At 36.3% G+C, this 19,634-nt stretch overlaps 1 protein-coding gene across 3 annotated transcripts in view; it reads right to left on the reverse strand.

Moving 5' to 3' along the window:
* Positions 1 to 19,634, reverse strand: part of LOC129246381 (protein charlatan) — a 78,505-nt gene that overhangs the window by 34,223 nt on the left and 24,648 nt on the right. The window contains exon 1 of one of the 3 annotated variants that reach the window (XM_054885155.1): positions 11,793 to 12,241. The exons of the other annotated variants lie outside the window; for them this stretch is intronic. The gene's annotated coding sequence lies outside the window, so the exon portion shown is untranslated. Of the gene's footprint in view, positions 1 to 11,792; positions 12,242 to 19,634 lie in introns of those variants that run through there. 3 annotated transcript variants of the gene reach the window in all.

Below are 19,634 nucleotides of genomic sequence, written 5' to 3' on the forward strand. Positions count from 1 at the left end.
ATTATCCGTTGGTTGTCTTTAATTTGTATAGTTTTCTTTTGTTTTTGTTTTTTTTTTTCCTTTTCTTCATTCTACTTGATCGTCACACTTCATTGTGTGTAGTTGTGTAAGTTCCTGTCGAATTGTGTTCAACACTCGATCGCTTTTTCTTCGATGATGATGGAAATTCTTCAGATGAACTTTTTCGTATAATAGTTTTTATATTCAGTTTTGCTGTAATTGCAAGCGCTGCTGTTGCAAATCTATATATGTATGTACGTATGTATGCATGTGCGTATTTACTAATACAAAGGAGTCTATTTATGCGTACACTATTGAAAATTGTAATGATTCAAGTCAAAAATATCTTTGTGAGTATTATCGGCTTTGAATGAACGCCTCCAAAAACATTTCGATAACGGTAAATGGAATTTTAAATACCCAACGTTCATTTTCTCATACTAGAAAGCAATAACAGTAGTGCAGTTGCGAGTGATTAGTTGGTCATCTACACATATAAAATATTCTTTTATGAAGTAATTTTATTCTATTTTAAACTATACTGTATAAAAATAAATAAAATAAAAATTAATGGCCAACCCGGTATAACATAGTCTTATTAAGTAATTCTATTTTTAATTGTAATGTATAACACGAAAATTATGAAGTAATTTTTGTAAGTTATTTTTATTTGTAATTTATAAGAATAAATAAAATAAAATTTAAATTAATGAGCCACCCCATATAACACCTTTTGTATTAATTTTAATTATAATTGAACTATTTTTTTAATTATAATGTATAAATATAAATTATACAAATTAATGGGTCACCCTATATAAAATATATTTTTATTAAGTATTTTGTCTACGTTAGTTTTAACTGTAATATATAAAAAAATAATATATACATCGATGGACCACCCTATACAATATATTTTTGATTAAGTAATTTTTTTTCTATTTTAAATTTCACCGTATAAAAATAAATAAAATATAAATTTATGCACCACTTTGTATGACATATTTTTTATTAAGTCATTTTTTCTATTTTAAACACACTGTATAAAAATAAAAAAGTTATAAATTGATGCAATACCCTGTATAAGATATGCTTTGTTAAGTTATGTTTATTCTATTTGTAATTGCACTATATCAAAATAAATAAAATAAAATATAATGAATTAATTAGACAAAATAAAATATAAATTAATGCTACACCTTGTGCATTATAAATATATAAATTTATGCAATTACCTCTATATCATATTTTTTACTAAGTAATTTGTTTTCTATTTTTAACTACACCGTATATGAATAAATATATGAAATACATAATAATGGGCCACCCTGTATAACATATTTTTATCAAGTAATTTGTCTTCTATTTTTAATTATTCTGTATAAAAATAAATATTAATGGAACACCCTGTATTGTACATATATTAATTGTAATGTATAAAAATAAATTAAGTCTCAATTAATGCACCACCCTATTTAACATATTTTTTTTTATTTTTTTTATTTTAAATTGCATTGTATAAGAATAAATGATATATAAATTGATCCACCACACTGTATAACGTATTTTTTATTGATTAATTTTTTTTGTTCTGTTTTAAACTTCACTGTATAAAAATAAATTAAGTATAAATGAATGCACCACCCTATATAACATATTTTTATTAAGTAATTTTTATCCTATTTGTAATTGCTTTATACTATATCAAAATAAATAAAATAAAATATAAATTCATGGCTCACCCTGTATAACATACTTTTTTTTAAATAATTTTTTAGTAGCTACTTAGCTTCTTTTAATTGTAATGCATAAAATCAAATAAAATAAAAATTAATGGACCACCCTCTATAACATATTTGTTTTTTTTTTGTTATTAAATATGTATAAAGTAATTTTTCTTGCATTTTTAACTATAAAGTATAAAAATAAATATTAATTCATGGGCACCCTGCATAACATATTTTTTATAAAGCAATTTTTATGCCTTATAAAAATAAATAATATAAAATACAAATTGATGAACCACCCTGTTTTATTGTTTACAATTGTTACTTAATAAAACTTAGAACTGTCCTGATTTTTTGGTTTTTAGTAGGATGGAGCTAGCCACTAACGTCGAACAAATTAGACCGATTTCTTCGCGCTTGTTGTGGAGGAATGTGCGCGAAACGAAAAAATCCTCGAACATACACATGTAAGTATGTATCATACATTGGTGGCTAGCTTATGCTGGCAGGCAAACATACCAGGGAATATAACTCGGTAATGCGATGTAAAAAAAACTTTCCTATCTGTAGTCGAAAAAAAAATAGACAATGCAGTTGAGTTTCTTTCAACCCATATTTCTATGAATGTAGGTATGTATGTATGTGCGAATGTGTATAATTTGCTTGGCAATTTTTTCAGACAATACATCTCCAGATAATAGATACGCTCAAGAATCGTTAGTTTATATTTGTGAATTACCTTTAAACATGCCACGAACGCCAAACTATACCTAAAAGTATTTAAATGTACGTCAATTCGGGAAGCGCTCGCAGTACACGCATACATACACACATTTGTACACAAAAAGTCTAGCCACTTTAAGAAGCAATTATCACAAAGCGGTCTTCGCTGAAATTCTTCAAACGCGTTAAGTAAACACCCTTTCAATGTTGGATCTTTCCTTTTGCGCTTTGAACTAAAGGTGCGATCGACTGAAACTTAGAGTGAGCAAATGAATGCAAGCAGGTAACCTTGCATACCAAAGGCACCCAACACACACACACATACACACGCATGTGTTTACATGTTATGTATTATTTTCTTACTTTTTGGGTGAGGTTAACTGCCAATCTGCGTATTTGTTTGCCTTTTGTTTCAAACTACACGAACGAAATGTACGGGACGCATTTATCGCATAGCATAGGGAGGCGAAGGGAGGAGAAAGAAGTGCCATAGCCGTAGCTAAAAGGAACTCGATTTCATTGTTGTTTTTTTGTTGTTAAGAAGCAGGCAAGCTGGTAGGCGACAGACTGCATGAGCTGACGAACTGGTTGATTGTCTGTGTGGCAGTTTTGAAAAAAATAAAAACCTTCAGGCGCGTCGCTCATCCGGCAATAATGCGGCCACCAGCACCACCACCACCTCAACGCCATAGTGAAGTTCTTTGCATTCAGCATTTAGCGCATTTCGGTTTCGTTGTTATTTTCCTTTCTACGGTTTTTAGGTTTATCAATTCCAAGAAACCACCTACCCAACTATCAGCCGCACAACTAACCGACCCGAATACACCTACACGCGTACCAACACCACCGCCAACGCTACTACCGCCTCAGCATTTTTACAAACGTCCATACACACACGCACACATAAGCGCACAAATACACCCGCACTTAAAAGAAGACGGATATGAAAAAAGAATGAATATTGAAAAAAAATGAAATACGTTGGGTTGTTGAAAATTGAGACCCACAAAAAGAGAAACGGACGTTTGGGAGTTATGTACTTACGTACATAAGTATGTATGTATAGCAGAGCGAGACGGCGACGATGGCGAGGCCGTTTGCTGACGCTCTTTGTTATTTCTGTTGCTGGCGATGGTGATGGTGGTGCCGATCATCAACACCATTGCCAAGCTGGTGATTGCGGGCCGAGCGGCCAAAACAAAAACAGCAGTTCAGAAAATATGACTACGACAAAAGCAGCTACAACAAAAAGTTAAAGATGAGATGATGAGGTACGGCTGGCAATTTACAGAAATCCCGCATCAAGCGCACCAACAACCGACACACACATACACACATGCGCGCAGTTGAAGGCAACCCAACCCAGCCCATGTCATGCCATGCCAAGCCAAGCCAAGGCAAGGCAAACTAAACCACCAACTCAACCCAACCCAAGTCAGACTGGCTGACAGTCAGTCAAAAACGATCACCCGTCTGGCCGTGTGACGGAAGCAGCCGCTGCGGGCGGCGATCGAGGGGTATGCTCAAGTCGAAAACGTGTTTGAGCAGTGCTGATTGCGCATGAAGCAGCACATCACAAACACAAAAAAAACAAAAACACAAAACGGCGACAGGAAAGATTGGGACGGTGGTAATCGGCTCGTCACAACTATTGGTTCGTAGTGGTGTTTCCGATGCTGCGGGGGTTGGCGTGGTTGTTGGGTAGTGGGAATGGCGACTTACTATTTTAGCTTGTTGTGTTTGTTTTTCATAAAGTACAAATGTAGTGGTTAAGGCAAAGGTAATGGGCAACGGAATACAGGCACAAAAGAAAGAGCTCAAATTGGGGTGGAAGATCCGCATTGTAGGCGACCTTTTCGCTGTGCTGTTGTTATTTCGTTCACCATCAAAAGCGGTGCTAAAACGCATATGCGCCCAAAAACGCAGACAGCAAACAACAACAACGATGCAATAAGAAACAATTTCAGCCGCAGCAGCAGGTAAAAGGTGCAACGCCGCGACAGCTGCACTATTGGCGCAGGTAAGTAGCAGGTAGAGTTGTGCAGTGAGTAGGGTCGGGTCGAGACCGCCGGAATGTTTACCGATCGTGACGAGCGAGGTGAGCGAGGCGATAATGTTGGTGGTGGTAGTGGTGGTGGTACTGGTAACTGGTGGTGTGCTGATGGCACACAAACCTTACTTGCCATTGCTTTTTTTCCACTTATATGCTTGCGTGTATGTGTTGCACGCTGCCGCAACAACAGGAAATTCCTATACAGAAAAACAAATTAACAATGATTTAGATTTATTTTTGACTGTTTAAACTTCGATGAGATAGCACTTTTTTAGACATTCAATGCATTTGCAACGCAAACTTCTTTTGAGCGCGACCCGCAATGAAAGTAACCCTCGAAGCGAAATTTGCGTTCCTACACTTTGTTGCAAGCAACAAGCAGCGTTTAGTAAGGGCAAGCGACGCTATGTTTGTGTAGCAGGTAGTTCGTTGCGGTGGTTATTTATGTGTGCATATGTCTGTATGTATGTACACTGTACGGCTGTACATGATAGGTACTCTTAGCGCTTGTCGCTCGACACCCCACCCCAATGTTCGTGCAACATGTGTTGTCGTCGTCGTTGGCGAAGTCTTGCAAACGTGCACGGGAAGTGCGTAATTGAATTCCTTTGTTCGCCGGCTTTGTTGGGACTCACTACTTGCCAGCTTGTCGTTCAACTGAGGGGTTGCTGTGTAGACGCATACATATGTATATATACCTAACTATGCATTTATATATGTATGTGCATGTCCCTTAGTGGGACATCCTGCGTGTACTTTCCCCTTAGCCAGTGAACAAGACTTCGGCAATCTGTGCCCAAATATGAAGAGTCATGGTATACTTGTGGGGTTTCAGCTTGATTCAGCGGTTTATCTTTAAAGCGCATGCAACAATTTTGAAACCCTAAACCCACTTGGAAATGAATTATTGAATATTGAATACGTAATTGGAAAGGAGTAGCAACAGGTAGCTTATGAGCAGGCGCATGAATCCATTTTTCTGTTCTACTTTTTTCTACTAAGGCAGCTTTAAGGCAGCTGATCATAAATGAAATTAGGGTGGTTCACTTAGGCGTAAGTGGCAGTTTGTCGGGGCCGAAAGTGTACGCAGCTTAGTAATTGCTTTCTATTTGGTACTTTCAGAAGAGTTATTTCCAAAGCCAAACAATTTTCCACCAGATTTTCTTAAGTCTCAATAAACTGCAATCAACCGATGCCCTCCAATTTAACACAACCCAGACCATTGTTCAAATTTAAACGAATCTATGCAGCAGAGTCAATGGAACTTGAACCTCTGGGTTCCGTGCTACAGCGCGAAGTCGCGGCGAACATTTCAGTGATATCATATGCCATTCTGTATGGAATACATGAACCTTTCAACTAAACAAAAACAAAAAACCTTAGTATCTCACACACAGCCTGTTTTATTAATTTTCGAGCCGCCCTTACTGGGAAACCTTATATACTGCAGTGGAGGATGGTTCCATGTGCAGAAGTCCACTCAAGTAGGGAATGCGCCTGGCAGCCAATCACTTGGGAGTGATCCTTACAGCCTTTGTTAAGTGTTTAACCGAACTTCACCGCACAAAGGGGAAAGCCCCTGATCGCCATTCACTTGGGAGTGATCCTTACAGCCTTTGTTGGGTGTTTGGCGGAACTTCACCTCCAATTTGAGGCGTTGGTTGTGGAGTAGTTCTACAAAATATGGGCGCTCTCAGTTTTACGTCACTACGGAGTGGCACATAATTTTCAAGGTAAGCTTTTTCAAGACAGAAATGCACTTTGAGGTTTGGCATTACCTGTCGGGGTGTGGCCCTTATTACAAAAATCGATCTCCCTCAAGTTCCACAGAGTCGAAAGAGCCTATTTCCTGGGTCTGCCGTTTAATGGGATAGACGACGACGACCGATGACCTCACTGCACTGGGCAGAGTTTTGTAAACTGCCACAACAACAACAACAAAACCTTTCCTTTCTTTTGATAGTTCATGTCCGTTGTGGGGTTTCAAGTCGAAGTTAATCAAATGGTAGTCACGCGCAAACCCACACGGCGTAGACCGTCGCCGAAGCGCAAAACTCATACAATCTGACAACGGTCGTTACTCGGCAGCACATTTCTAGGCATTTCTTGACAGACAACACAATTGGAATAAAAGCTCGATCTAAAATTGTTGGCCATACCTGCGTAAATGTGTTCCAAAGTCGAATACGTTACGCAAATCTACAACTCCCTCTCAATGCTACTTCCCATCATACTCATATACTATGCGTGTATGTATGTACATATGTAAGACCGCGTCCGCCGATACTTAGACCTTTGCATAAACTTACTAGTTTTTTTGCTTCAAAAGGATCAGACATACCACTTAAGGTACCAGCGGGAGCCTGCCGTGTTGAAAAAAACGCATTATGAAAAAGAAGCCAGAAGATGCTCGGCACGAAAGAGAACCGAAGAAGATAAGCATCTAACACATCTAACGCTTCTTAACTTGGATTAAGCTGCTAGTGTCACAATTCATTTTCATAAAGACTGTATAAGCCCTATGCCCGGTTGGGAGTTAAAGAAAACAAATTAGATTTGCTGAGTAATATTTTTTTAAAACTCCACTTATGCGCCAATCCTTTTCGAACCTTCAGACTCACGTTGCATGCAATACGTATCTACGAAAGATAAAACATTTTTTGCTTGCAACAACGCAAGGGTGTGCAATACACACACAAAAAAAAAATTTGGTACAGAATGCAAGGAAGGCACAAAAATGAAGCAACCCAAATATGAAAGTGTACGAAATTCCAATACACTAATTCCCTCGCCCCGCACAGCAGCTAAACATGTGTCAACAAAAAATTGGGAAATTTTTCAAAACACACGCGCAAGGCGAGCATAGGCATGTCTCAGCGACTGGCAGCCACGCAACCAGACAAATCAACAGTATTTCTGGGGTGGAAATGCAAAAGTGAAATACAAAGAAGCAAAACAACGATCACAATTTGGATTGCTGACGCTGAGGAGGCGTAGGCAGACAGTGACGCCGAAAGCCAACGTCGGAGCTAGCGTTGGCTTTGGCATTTGAGCAGCCGCCGCTTGGGTAGTTGATGGTGATGGTAGTGGTGGCGTCAAATGCATACATACATACATACATTGCTCAAACGAACATGAGAAGGGCTCCGATAGAGGGATAGCTGGCAAAGCAAAACGAGTTGTAGAAATGCAGACCCCAGCGAAAGGCGGCAGGCGAATGGTGAGCCAGGAGTACGTGAAATTTCAAAATGGCTCGAATAGAAGGAAGGGCAAGCGTCGGTTTGCATAGAAATGGGTCGATCGTTGAGAGAATAGGCGCGCTGACGGACGTTGGGTAGGAATAGAGAGGAGGAAGGCGGATAGGCAAAAAATGCTGACAATCAAAGATGGAGGCAGCGTGCAGACGACGCGCGTACACACACATACATATACGCGAAGATTGGAGACGAAAGAATCGGCAATAATGCATGAATATGCGTGCGATAGCCTACCCTATTTCGAACAGCGGGTGGCATAAGTGGCGCTGTGAAGGCGGTAGATGGCCCAACATTAGAAACAACATGTTGCAACTTTCTTTGAGGAATAGAGAACAAATTTGCAGCAGAGTTGTGGCAAAAGCCGTACTGTTATTTAAAAAAAAATAATTGCATATTTTTTTCAAACTTCGGCTGATGTCGATGCAGGGTGGTACGAATTCATGTACAAATGCACAGCTTGTTGGTAACCCTCGTTTATGGTTTACTATGTACTCGTATGCATGCTTGTTACATACACATTGTGCACATTTTTTCACCAACGACGACCACGATGACAACAGCACGCCCGCTGCTTTGGGTGCCACACATTTTAATGGCCAGCCAGCCAACAGTTCGCTGCAGTGCTGTTGGGGAGGATTGGCAATGGCTTTGATGGGTAAGGTACTCGTATGTGGGTTGCAGCTGCCACGGAAACGCCATAAAGCAAACGCACACTCACGTAAAAGTAACTTCGTGCGCTATACACATATACACACACACACACAAACGAATACATTCATAGATGTATGTTACACTCTGCAATGTTAGCTGCTTAGCGAAGAAGGTAGTGATGCAGAAGCAACAAGCGATTTCCGCCAAAGCATTGGCGTTGGAGTAGTGTATAGTAACACACAACACACATACATACACGCATACACAGTATATGAGAGGGAGAATGTGAGGTGAAGCGCAGATAGAAAATATGCGCATTGCACGCAACCGGGCATAACTCAGGTTGTGGTTGTTGTATGACTGGGTTGACTTAGCGCGTTTGAAATGGGCAAATAGCCGACAGGTAGAAAATCGAGCAGCGCGTATTTAGCAATTAAGGAAGTGCAAAGAGGTGCTAACTAAAATTTGGTGTTTCTAAAAGCAAATTCTATGGAAATTTTGTAGCAAACTCGATGTTGAAAATTGTGATGCTGCTGCTGAGTGTGTGAATAGTGGCCTTGAAATACTAAAACTGGGACATTAGCTATTTTTACAGCTGAGGAAGACATTTGTGTGCGAAAGTCTAAAAGGCGTTTTATGAGCTGGGTAGGTATAGTACATACCTACATATTTATGTACATATGTACATCAACTCAGGGTAAACTGACTACAATGAAAATTCACTTAAGTGGACAATCACCGATAAGTAACTTTTGTCCGAACAAAAGTGGACTCCCTTTAGAAAAAATTCAAAATATTTTGGATTTTTAAAAAGGGCATGCATTCCGAGAAAACTTTTTGGATATTTAAATATGCAAAAACAAATTTTGATTCAACAAATTGTTGTTATTTCGGATATGTTTAGCAATTTTTTTTTTTCAAAATTTTCAATATATTGTTCACAAAACAAAAATTTTGTTAAAAATAAATAAAACCAATTTTTTGTAAAAAATAAAAACATATTTTGTTAAAAATTAATAAAAAACAGTTTGTCAAAAATAAATAAAAAATAAATAAAACAAAATTTTGGTAAAAATAAAAAAAAAATATTTAGTTAAAAATAAATAAAACGAAAATTTGTTAAAAATAAATTTAAAAAAAATTTTTTTTAAATAAATCAAAAAATATTTTGTTAAAATATAATAAATAAAACAAAAATTTGTTAAAAATAATTTAAAAAAAAATTGTTAAAAATAAATCAAAAAATATTTTGTTAAAAATAACTTAAAAACTTTGTTAAAAATAAATAAAAACATACTTTGTTAAAAATAACTAAAAAACTTTGTTAAAAATAAATAAAAACATATTTTGTTAAACATAAATAAAACAAAAGTTAAAAATAAAATGTTGTCAAATTTTGCTCGTAACATTTTTTTGTTGTTAAAAATGTATTTTTTTTTTGTTAAAAAATTTCGGAAAAAATGCAGTTTTGTGACCCATTCAATATTAGTAAAAGTTTCAAGTGTCTCAAAACACTCGTTTGTTTTTTGACAATTTTTTTTTTCGCCGAGGTGTTGAGCAAATTCTTCAATATATAGCACATACTCTGAAATCTTTATAAAAACTTAAATAAAAAGTTTGAAAAAAGGGTTAAAAAAAAAGAAAATTTAATTACAAAAAAAAAATTAAAACTTGGTCATTCGTAACGCTACTGCTATTTTGAAGGTGTACCTGTTTTTAAATTAAATTAAATTCAGCTATAGAAGACAATACCTTTTCGTTGTTACCTTAAAGTGGTTATTTTGTAAAGTACAAAGACTTTCTAGATATCTAGCATCTGTATTCAATACGCCTTGGTTACACCTCATAAAACTGGACATAAAACCCACTATTTTCAATGCTGCCAACTCCATTTCAAGAGAGTTTCATTAGACCGCGTTCGTACAGGCAGACTTTTGCTGCTTCAACATTGCGAATTCTCTTTCTTCATTGCAATTATTAATTTTTAGTCGAAAGTCAACAACAACAATGAGAAGAACGAGAACACGAACGGTGGTGGCAGAGCCCGACCATTACAAGTAACGAGTCGAAGCATGAAAAGTTGCCCTGTATAAACGGGGTCTTACTAATACTCATTAAGTGCTTCGAAACAAATGTAATTTTTGGTGGCTCTTTCCAGACCTGCCAACATATGTTTATTTACACCAGTTTCCTCATCTATTCGCCACTTGTTTATGCTTTTCGCCACTAATATAGGCTTGCACGAAGTTACAGCGCGATTGATAAACGAACAAACTTATGAAATGATGACAATAGAAAGTATTTCCGGTTATTCTGAAGTTTTAGAATATGTGTACATGTGTATATATTTATCTATATTAATTAACCTTTTATGCGGTTGGAAACAGCCGCGTTATGAATAGAGCTACAGGTAGTCCATTGTAGTATCACCAAGAGTTTGAAATATGTATGTATAGTACCTCTGACACCCATACAAACAAGCGGGCAGACACGTATTCAGCTATGACCTTTGACAAAAACCATTTGCCTTTAGGTCAGAAGCACCGATTTTTAACAAATAAAAGGACTTGATTAATTGAATATTTATGCAGGTAATGCGTTACAGAATTTTTAATTCAGTCAATTTGCAAAAATTCCGCGGTGTATATCTGCATACACACACATATGTACATATGTATTTACTTCTTCTTCTTGTGATATTTGTTCTCTCTCAGAGTGAATGTTGTCAAATTCTAAGAAATTTCTTTACAGACAAAATACCGAGTACAGATCCAATAGTCGCTAATTTAATTCTTAAATAATTAAGTAATTCGCGCGAACTCGAAAAATTACCTTGATGTACAAAGACTTCCAGGATATTCTGTTTATAACTTTTAAAAAATATTTTGTGAAAATAAAAATTACACTTAATTTTGGGGTTTAAAGTAAATTTGCAAAAACTGAATATTTTAATGAATAAATAAATAACTTAATTAAATAATAATCTTTCAATTTAATATTGCCTATATAAATAATTTACTATAATACACAAAGGAATTTCAATGACAAAAATCTTGAATTATTTTATTCAAAGAGAAATTTTGCAATATAAATCAAATTAGTTCAATACACCAGAATATTAGAAAATATTACTATAATACAATAAAATCCATTTATACAACCTGCTAGTTCATATTCTTAAACTGTTACTTTTAAAATTCACCATTTCTGTTATTCATTTCCATACAAAAAACGGGCCTACATTCCACCCACCCTTATAAATAGCACCGTAAACGAAAACTGTATCAGCCCACAGTGATGCTCTGTACTTATTCAAATTTCAAACCTAACTGTAACTCGAATTGCTTATAAAATAAAACAAAAATCAAATGAAAAACATACCTTTTCTATAAATAAAAACTGCAAATCTCCTTAAGCTGCCTACAAACTCCAAGTCAGCATCATCTCAATCCAACGAAGCAGTTAGGGGGTTTGAACGGGTTGATAACGGTTAATTTATATTGTTTTTTTTATTTTGATTTCTGTTTATCGAAATGCACTTTATCACAAATAAATGACAATTTCACTTTTAACACAGCAACTCATAAATACACCAAATTGTCAGTGCTTCACTTAAATTTTATTCATATGGATGCACAATCTTAGCTCATTTTCAAAGTCCTTTCTCTTTATTAGTACTTTATATAAGTAAATTAATTTTTTTTATTTAATCTTTTATTATTAGCGGTGTTATATTCGGTCGAAACGCTCAGAAGAAATTAGGAAGTGCACCGAGCACATGCGAATTATTTTTGCCGCCTCACGAAAACACAACACCATTCACTACAATGAATTCCGTCAAACTGTGCAGGCGGTAGCGTGAGGTTGAGCGCCTACCCCAGCGCAGTTCACGTTCAAAACAGAAAACAGAAAAGCGACGACGACAACGCTAGCGGCGGCTGAGTTGAGTGTCACTTCCAACAACAATCCACATGCGACACACAAAAAAAGTAACGTAAGCCCACCAACAACAAACGCACAATGGCCAGCAGCAGGCGAAGTCGTCAGGCGTACATACGTATGTATGTATTAAGAAAGAACGTGCGCTGACGCCAACACCAACAGACAGCAGGCGAGCGCTGCTGTCGCCAGCCACCTTACGCTGAATGATCGCAGAAAGCGAAATAGGAATAAAAACAAGAAAATTGCAAGAGAGAATAACAAACGACAATGCTGCGGCTGGGTTGTTTGTGGATGGGAGCGAGGCAAGCGACGCAGGCAATGTACAGCTACCTCCTACCTACCTACCTAATTTTTGTATGTTAACCATCTACAACAACAGAAAGAACGTTAGCGGCTTCAACTCCAACCCACCCGCCTAAAGCGCAAAAAAGAAGAATCGGTTGACGCCGCACAGTGGCACGAAAACAAGAAGTTGATAAAGAAAAATATTAAATTAAAATATTTACTTAATTTTGTAATTTTAATTACAAAAAGAATAAATTATGATAATTATAATGAGAGCAAGAAATGAATATGTTTTGAAGAACACTTTAGGGCATAATCGTAGTGCCACGTTAAACCCAGGTTTAGTTAAACTGTGACTAAATATTTAGAACTGGGTCTATTTTTAAACAATTTTAGGCTGGTATTGTCACTTGCGAAACGAATGAAAATATAAGCGAATTTAGCAGTCTCGAATTGTGATATGGGAATCTCCAGCGAATTCGCCATAAAATGGCGAACGAGTGTCGAAAATGAATTTTTTGTATTGTCACTGCGAAAAAACAATATTCGCTTTGCCAATATTAATATCAGCCTTAGTGCTATGTTTTAATAAGAACCAGTTTTGACATAAATCTGTTATATTTTAATGCCGTTTGAGATATTTATGTATCATATAAAATTGCATTAAAATATTTTTTTTTTCTTGTTGACTTTAAAAACTAAAATCGGTAGAAGAGCAAGAAATAAGTGAATTTCGAATAAAATTGTGTGTTGTTTACTTGCGAAAATATAATAAAAAATGACTGAGGTAAACATTATTAAAAAAATATATAAAGAGTCAGAGTATAATAAAAAATAGATTAAGTGACAAATATTAAAAATACGAATAAAAAGCTTTAAAATAATAATATAAAAATAAATAAATAATACAAAAATTAAATGAGCTAAAAAATACTAAAAAAAAAAAAATTAAATAGAGTAAAATAAAAAAAAAAAATAATTAAGTGACATATATTAAAAAAAACTATATAAAGGGTATGCCGTTAATAGTGGAAAATAACATCAGGCAAATGACCACCACGACCACGCTTACAGGATAATATCCTTTTCATGAAGGCTAATAAAGCAGCAGAAAGGAAAAAAAAACATAAGTATAGACGGACAATAAGTAATGTAAGTACTCTTGCATTCAAAGACAACGTAATTAAGAAAGCAGAAGAACGAAACGATTCCTTTGGAGAAATAATAAGGGAACGTATACTTTACGAGTATGATTTGATCGCTGAAGCAAAGTATCATACTATTTGCTATACCAACTTTTTAACCCGTGTACCATCTCCAGATAAGAACCCTTGCCAAGATGATCAAGCCACTCAAGCAATGAAGGAGGTTTTTAGTTATATAGAAAATAATGCAGATTCTCAATTTACTTTGAAAGAGCTTAAAGATGTCCCTACAGAGTACAGGTTGGAAGCTTGAAAATGAAATCCTGGAGCCCATAACAACGTTATTACCTCCAGCACCAGCCGAACTACTAAACACAATATTTTGCAATTGCAAAAATGGTTGTGGTTCCCGCTGTGGATGCAGAAAATCAGGGCTACTATGTTCTTTAGCTTGTGGCCAGTGCAATGGACAAGCTTGCCTCAACGCTCCACTATATCCAAGTAATCCCGATGAAGAAAGCACATACGATTCTGAAATTCTAGAAGGTTTGGAAATGAATATGACCGATAATGAGGATGATGACAATGAATTGAATATTTTAGAGCGACAACAAGAAGAAGACGACGAAGAAGAAGATAACTAGCTTCCATTTGCAATTTCATTCGATTCACAAATTATTTTAATATTTAAACTCACATTTTAATAAATGTATAACATGCCATATTTAATGATAAATAAAGGTATATGTAAAATATATTTCCTTACTTACGAATTCCGCCTTTGATGTCTTGAATCGCAAAAAATATTAAAAAATATGTAACCAAAAAATTATAAAAATAAAATAAAGAAATAAATTAAGTAATCGAAATTGAAATAAATAACAAAATCAGTAAACAAATATCAGTAAAAAATAAATAAAAACCATATAGAGCATAGTAAATTGTAGTAAAATAAGTGAAACAAATTCGACGCCCTTTCTAAACCTGAAACGCAACAGTAGTATTTCCACAAAAAAAAAAAAATACAAAAGCGAGGACAAAACTAAAATCTCTTTGACTACTAGTGAGTGCCAGCATATTGAAACATAAGTATATCAGGCTGTTGTAAGGGAGTTCTACTCAGGAGCGGGTTCTGTATGCATTTCATTTTCTTAATATTTCTACCATGTTGCTACAGAAACGGAGAACTACAATTTTATGCCACCTCCAAATGGCAGATGGTTTTTGTGAGGTGCTTTTTCATGACATAAATACTGTCGGAGGTTCGCCATTGCCTGCCGAGGGTTGACCGCTTTTGAAACAACTTTTTCTGTCAAGTGATATTTCATGCCCGAGGTCTCGAGCCTGGCCACTGCGCAATGGTAGTCATGCAGCAATCCATTCGGCTACGGCGGCTGACATGATTTCTGCCAGTGAAAAGTGGCTAAAAACTCACGTTGATTTTTCATATTTTTTTATATTTTTTTTGACAAAAAGCATTTTCATCTAACTCCTTTAGCAATCTTTAACTGTTTATCATAAAGTATTTTTATGTATTGGAAGTTTAACATTTTTATTAATGTTTAAAGTCTAGAGTTGCAAAGGCATTCGTAAATTTCTTTGATGTTAATTTGCTTACCATATAACCAACTTTAGTATCAGCTTGTGGTGGGTTTGAATTTAAACCCGGTTCAAAAGTTCCAAAAATCAGGTACTAATTCGGCTATTTTTTAAATAAACTAGGTTTTTACTTAAACCTCTGATATAGAACCGGCTTATTTTTAACTATGATTATGCGCCTATGAAAGCAAAATCGACTTTTTAGACTTTTTCAATATCAAATTAATATTAATTGTGTTTAGCCTTTGGTAACTTAATCTGATCGTGGCTTGAACTGATAATTTAAATTTCACCAAGATTGGGGTAGAACGCGAAATACGTTATTCAAGCGGTCTGTCGTACCTGTTAAAAATTTCCTCAGTTGTCTCATTCGTAACAAAATCATACCCTTATCCCAAGGCTCCTTCTTCCTTCCCTTCTAGTCCGGGAGCCAGGGGTCATTTTGACCTCATCATTTCATGCCGACTGATTTTAATACTGAAGGCAGACGCCATCCAATGGGGATACGTGCGTGGGATGCTGCGCAACGTGTCGAAAAAAAATTTGTAATAACTCATTTAAACCGGCTGACATTTTTTTTGTGTATTGTTGACATTTAGTAGAATAATAAAAAAATGTCAGCTGCGCCGTAGAGGGGGGAAAATACGTCAGCTGAACGCAATGATACATTCTTGCTTCGGCTGAAGGTCTTCCCACCGCTATAACCATCGTTAGCTGACCATCATTATTATATTTCCATAAGTGTCTAAAATTATGTAAAAAAATTTCAATCGGCATAAAGTAGTTTTACTTTTCAATTTTTGTTACAAGTTCACCTGTTCATCTGCCGTGTTTCGTACCACGTTTCGTACCCTCCCACAATCAGCGGGTGCGCCAGCTGACGTTCATTTTCGTTATTCATGAAAGCTAAATCACAAGTATAGTCAAGAATTTAACGGTATAAAAACGCAGTCCAAAATCGACCCCTGGCTCCCGGACTATTACCCTTTCTCCTCTCGCCTGTATGGTATCACAATGGACGAATATTGAATATTTGTCCAAGTGGGCCCCAACCAAGGGCAGCCATTTAACCTAAACTAACCTAACAAAATTTCCATAGAGTGGGAGTGGAAATGAGGACGACGAAATGACTATTTTTACTGGGATTCATAGCAATGTGTATGTAGATCGTATAGTTTCAAGGAAATATGTATACATTCATACATATGTACATAGGTATGTATCTCTTTTTGCTAATGTGTCCTTGCTCATACGCACGTACGCTCATACATAATTTTTAAAATTTTCAGATACATACATACATGCATACATACATATGTACATATATTCCAAGTCTTTTAGCTGCTTTGTTTGTCCTAGTTTTGTTCGTCGACTTTCTTTAAGTGCTTATACCACTTTCTTTCTCTTTCCTTCAAATTCGTTTTCTTTGTTTGCGTTTTTTTTCACGTTTTATAAATTTAGCATGCAAAATCTGTTTTTTTATTTAATCACCCTTAGAAATAACAAAGAATAGAAAAAAGTAACCTGAAACTAATTGCATCTAATAATTTCCAAAACTATTTGGCGACCGGAGCTGGTGAGCCGCATGAGTTGGTGAGCGACTACCATTGTGAAGTGCCTGGGTTCGAAGCCACGGACACGTAACCTGAAATGATAGCAACCTTCCGAGTGTATTTTTGCCACGAAAAAGTTTCTCATAAAAAATAACCATCTGCCCTTCGGAGGCGGCATAGAACCACAGGTCACCCCATATGTGGGAAAATTTCTAGACGCAGATCACAAATAGGAGGATGAGCTCGGCCAAACACCCAATAAAGGGAAAGAGCGTCATTTATATACAGGGCCGTCGAGGTAAATCCGAAAAACATTTCGAAAGCTCTGGAGCAGGAGCGTTAAGTCTAAAACCGCTGATAAAGGGACATATTTTTAGTGTATTGTTTCCTGATTGACATTGGAGTGCCGGAGTAAGTGCTAGTAAAACGATTAGTCGAGAGCAGGACAGAAGAGCTGCGATACTAGAGTCACTTCGCGCCGGAAAAAACCCTAACGAGATAATTGAGTGGTTTGGTTACAAAAAAAACGCAAGTTGTTAAACCCTGGATGGACCGCGTGGCTGCTGGAAGAGAATATGTGTTTCAGCAGGATTCCGCACCTGCTCACAAGGCAAAGAGACTCAGGCTTGGCTCCAGAATAACCTACCCTACCCCTGATCACCCGATTTTTGGCCACTTTCAAGCCCAGACTGAAATCCTCTTGATTATTACGTGTGGGGCACAGTTGAAGCAAAAGTTAACGCGAAGCCTCATAACACTAAGGACGCTCTGAAGACAACCATCGAGGAAGTGATGACCACAATGGACAAAGAGGAAGTAGCTCGCGCATGTGGGCGCTTCAGGTCCCTGCTGGAGCAGGTAATTGCACGAGATGGAGGTTACATTGAATAATTTTCAACTATGATATGTGTACTCACATTATACAAAGTTAAGTGTAAATAAAATTATTTCTGAGTAAATATCCAATAGTTTTGTTTTTATGTTCAACATTCCGTATTTACCCCGACGGCCCTGTACATATACATACATATGTATATACAGTATGTGTCAGAAAAAAGGAACTGCGATCATTCATGAAGTATAAAAGATATATATTTAAAATTTTTACATGAAAGTATGTACAAAACTACGAGTCGCAATTACTCAATAAACCGTGTAATCTTCATCGTTGTCCAGTATAGCCTGGCATCTTCTTCATGCTTTGAACCAGCTTTTCTGTGTAGCTCGTCAATTAAAGGGACCAGATTTTGCGAACTTGACGCACGAGTTGCCTTAAATCATGGACTGGCCTTCTGGCAAGATGCGTTTTCATAATTCCTCGCACATTTTCAATGGGGTTGGCGTCTGGAGACTGGGAAGGCCAGTCCATTACTGTGACGTCATTTCCTTGTTTCCATACAAATGCCGCCTCGAAATGATTCGCAAACTTCTCACTCATTTTTGTTTGGTTGCGTATACGAGAAAGTTTCGAACGACACTAACCTGAGTTCTTACTGGCATAGTAGCCCTTGAATAGGACTATTACGCAGCAAAAAGCAGAACGAATTACATATGTATAACTTGAAGTTACAAGAAAAACCCGGTTCTTTTCTTCTGACACAGACTGCATATATAAATAGGGGAATCCAAAACATTCAAAAACGCTGCACTCACAAGAGAGACAGTATAGCTACCAGCATTGAATTCCCGATTAGATCAATTAATAGAAGCATTGCATGAATAATTATTTCTCCCGCTATCCCCAATAAATGGAAAAAGCGATTATACATTGCCGCAAAAGAACTTTCAAGAAATGGTTACAAATTTCTCTCCTTCTATAAAACATAAAAATCTACATTCCAGCAATTCTCAATTAATTCCACAAATGCTATAAACAAATCTTTGTTTTGTTTTTTTGAAGCTTTACTAAATTTAAATCAATTTTTCTGAAAACTCTCGAACAAGGACGCAAATACAAAACTTCTTTATTTCTGATCAACATTGCGGCACCCACTCGTTTTTGGGTTATCTTTGTTTAGTCAATAGCGAGCCGATAACGACAAATGTGCAGACCGCCATTGAAAAGACGTGCTCGGCGCGATATTTGAAATTATTTACTTGTTGCATGTGGTGGCTAGAAAATGAGCTGCATTTGCTGGAGGTAGGATAGCTAAGAACACAAATGTCAGGATACACAATGTATGCATGTGCGTATGTATATAATTTTTAGATTTATAATAGAAAGGACATATTTTTGTTTAGTGGCTTTGCTTAGCTTATAGCGGCTATAGATGTTTTCTTCCCCTAAATCGAATGGATCAAACCATTTCTCATATATTTTTGACCAAAAGCTTACACCAACTCGTCTGTGGCTAAGATAAAGTAGACTTTTAGTTAACACATCCTCTAACTTGTATAAGGCCGGCTTTAATATGACTCAGCTCAGAATAATGAGAGTTAAATCTATGATATTAATTTTCGTAAAAGTGATAAATCAAAAAAAAAAAAAAAATCGACGCCGATGGTGGTATAGAGCACCAGCATCGTATTTGATATTACATCTTAAAGTTTTGTATTCCTACTGTCTTTGCTGTTAGCTCAATTTACCTACTAAAATATTTATGTGAAAATATGTATGTATATTATAATCAAAGCCACGGTTAGCAAACGGATTACTTCAACTCACAAGTGAGCTTGGCAAGCTGAGGAAGGCTATCATA

Source organism: Anastrepha obliqua, chromosome 4 (assembly GCF_027943255.1).
Source record: "Anastrepha obliqua isolate idAnaObli1 chromosome 4, idAnaObli1_1.0, whole genome shotgun sequence".
Lineage (NCBI taxonomy): Eukaryota > Metazoa > Arthropoda > Insecta > Diptera > Tephritidae > Anastrepha > Anastrepha obliqua.